Here is a 3,860-nt window from a genome sequence, read left to right as displayed (position 1 = left end):
AATTTAATCATATCAGTAATGTCCCTTTTGCTATTTAGGTAACCTAGTCACAGATGATTTTGGGGTTTAAGGGGTGGACACTTTGGAGGGCATTATTTTCCTGTATACTCTGTAGGGAGGGTTTCTATTTCTGAAAAGACTTGGGAGAATGAGCACTGAGAGTAATTAGCCTTGCCTACCTCATACTATTGCATTTTTGCCAATGTTATGACTCAGGAGGCATTTTAAAATATAACGTTGTCAGAGCAGGTGAACTTTCTGAAGATAGGACTTTGTTTTCTCATACTCTGTTATCTTTGAAGTTCAATGTCTAAGTAATCACAAAAGCAGACTGTATTTTTGAGTTCCACCTGTTTTCTCATGAGTGAACATTTTATACATCAGTCTTCTGTTTGACTTTCATGAAAGGCATTTCCAGTTCCTGTTCTTCCTGCAGTGTCCCTGGGGAAGCTAACAGGGCAGGTAATATTGCCAAGATTAAATGGCACAAGGTATATCAAGGTTCTGACACACGTCAGGGGATCAAGCTAGCACATGCTAACCAAAACTTTCTATCTATGCAAACCTCTTACTCTCACATTTAGCACACAGTAGGCACAAATAAAACTGCCATTTCCGGATACTTGCTTAGGAGGTAGAGGGGCATAGCATGCTTGACTCCTGTAACTCACACTTCCTGTGGCTTCAGTTTCACTCTTCTGGGGTTTATAATGACAAGCTGGAAGAAACTATCAGCCAGGGAGGAGTCGTTTACTTGTCAAGGGGCATCTCAAGGTGTCTAATTAATCTTTGCATTATTTGGTCTGTTAGAAATGCAAGGAGTCCAATTTGTTGCAGCCGGACATATCTCCCCATACCCTTTCCTCTGATCTTCCCATTCCTAACTGAGTGGGAATTCTTACAGAATGCTTCTGGAAGCACAGCAGAAAGGGCACTGCTTGAGGTGAGGGCATGTACTGGTTCTGGGAGTACCTGGGGACTGCAATGACCACCCAAGCCATGCTGTGGCTCGCACCAAGAAGAAGACCACGCAGTCTAGTCCACATGAGGGCTTTCCCAAAAAGGGAGAAGGCCTCTTTAAAAGTACAAGGCATATCTCTAGCTGTTTCCCATTATTGGTCTATCATTTACTGCATTATGTTTATCATTTTGTGGCTCACAACAATCAGAAAAATGTTGTATTGTTATGTTGAGGCAGCCTGCTATGGTAGAACAGCTTCTCTAACAATATGCTGATGGCTGTGATTTACAAAATTATTTACCTTGGAATCTAGCAAAATCATTTAGTATCATTTTATAAAGTGCCATTATACCATTGGAGTCCCTGGGTGGCACAAACAGCTAACTTTCAGGTTACATTTTAACTTAACAAGTTCAGTGTTAGACTTCTAGTCACAAGGTCAGTGGTTTATCCGTCCCCACTCAGAGGCACTTTGGGAGAAAGGCCTGGCTGTTTCCTCCCAGAAGCACACAGCCTATGGAGCAGCTTCCGTCTGCACACCTGGGGTCGCCATGAGTCAGGACTCCCAGACCAACGACCACTAACAGAAGCAACACCGTGTCATATCATGGACAGGACTTAGTGTCTAATAAAAATAATGCACGGGCATATGTTGAATTCACACTGAATATTGAGGAAAAATATATTGAGTATATAACTCCTAGAAGTAGTTGCCAATTTATCTAAATGCTGAGTTAGTTACCCAGCATACTGAATTTTGAAAAGGTTTTTGTACATAAAATTACACCTTAATTTAGTAAATCAAAGTTGTACCTATTTTGGTTAGAACATTGAAACATAATTAATGTCCTGAGCAGTTGGCTGATTTACCCTTGGCAAATTAAATTTAGATTTGTAAAACCATTTTACATTAAAGAACTGTATTTGCTATTTGGTAAATTCCATTTCTTATTTAAATTAAATCCATGGCTTCCCATCTCCGTTCCTAGATATTCCCACTATCAAGTTTTATGTTTTAAATGATGAAATATGGGTTTAGAGAATCTCCAAAATACAGTTTCACTTAGCCTTGGGGCAATTGGAGATTTCATTTTATCGTTCAAAGTTCAAGAATTAATTATGAATTATCTTTAGCTTTTCTTTACTTGATGAAGAAATCTTATTTTTTGCATTTTCTTTCTTTTTGATTTCAGTAGACTGAGCTTTCTTAGAAATACAATTGAGAAGTGAAAAAGAAAAAGAAAGTAAAAAAATGATTTCTTATTTTTAAAGCAGTACAAAATTTTTGTAAAAAATGCAGAGCATATAAACTACATTCTTATTATCTAAGGATAACTATAATTAATAATTTGGTTTATCTTTTCAGATCTTAGCTTATACTTGTATATACAGTTAAAATATACAAACTGTTTAGGAACCTGATTGTTTCCACTCAAGTATTGTGAAAAATCTTTCAATTTAATAAGTACTTCTTTTCATGTTTTCTTTCTACCATAACCCTGATTCTAAGATTATATTTCTCAGGTGCTCTCAGACTGGGATCCTGACTGAAAATTCGTCTGAGTTCAAGTAGTCCCAACAGCTCCACACATATAACAGCCAAATGTGGAAGCTAATTATCGTATAAAGTGTGTTGCAAATAGCTTCCTTGTACATCAAGGACAGTCCAGGGTGCAAAAGTCTCCAGGCCACCATTTGATCATTTTTACAACACCTCTGCACATAGTGGTTGAGATAGCCCTTGTGTTCAAAGTACAGATGTGTATCCATTTTACTGCCCAAGTACAGATTCCTGCTTGCTGAGCTCAGGACATGCCAAGCTCACATTAGGAATGTTCTAGCTGCATAAGCTGGGCATTTTGAGGCATGCAGGGCAAGGCTTGGCTGCACCATGAGCCCTTTGGAGTCAACCAGCGAGGTGGACTATAAGAAGGGTTTCTTTTCGTGGGGAACCTGTTTCTCTGCAGCAAGGATTGACGAGAACGCACAACTAGTCAGAAGTGCTGGGAATTTCTGGATATGCAAATTTTCATTATACAAAAAATCTTTACTTTGCTGGTTGCCTGGAATGACCTTTCATAATATTTTAGTTTCTTTGCTTTTACTTAGACTTTAGAGCTTTGCAGGAAGAGGTTGGCATAAGTACATAGATCAATACTAGGGGGTAGATTTTTTATTTAAAAAAATCATTTTATTAGGGGCTCATACAACTCTTATCACAATCCATACATACATCAATTGTGTAAAGCACATTTGAACATTCATTGCGCTCATCATTCTCAAAACATTTGCTCTCCAACTAAGCCTCTGGCATCAGCTCCTCATTTTACCCCTCCCTACCTGCTCCCCCCTCCCACATGAACCCTTGATAATATCATTTTGTCATATCTTGCACTTTACAACGTCTCCCTTCAGCCACTTTTCTGTTGTCCGTCCTCCAGGGAGGTCACACATAGATCCTTGTAATCGGTTCCCCCTTTCCAACCCAACCTATCTCTACCCTCCCAGTATCGCCACTCACACCACTGGTCCTGAAGGGATCATCTATCCTGGATTCCCTGTGTTTCCGGTTCCTATCTGTACCAGTGTACATCCTCTGGTCTAGCCATATCTGTAAGGTAGAATTGGGATCATGATATGGGGGAGGAGGAAGCATTTAGGAATCAGAGGAAAGTTGTATGTTTCATCGTTGCTAAATTGCACCCTGACTGGCTAGTCCCCTTCCCAAGTCCCTTCTGTAAGGGGATGTCCAGTGGCCTTCAAATGGGATTTGGGTCTCCACTCTGCACACCCCTCCTCATTCACAATGATATGATTTTTCGTTCTGATGATGCCTGATACCTGATCCCTTCGACACCTCGTGATCACACAGGCTGGTGTGCTTCTTCCATGTGAGCTT

This window comes from Echinops telfairi, unplaced genomic scaffold (genome assembly GCF_000313985.2).
Source record: "Echinops telfairi isolate 266 unplaced genomic scaffold, ASM31398v2 ScPeMD7_7400;HRSCAF=8409, whole genome shotgun sequence".
NCBI lineage: Eukaryota > Metazoa > Chordata > Mammalia > Afrosoricida > Tenrecidae > Echinops > Echinops telfairi.
The sequence above is the reverse complement of the archived record's forward strand: the minus strand, read 5'-3'. Positions refer to the sequence as shown.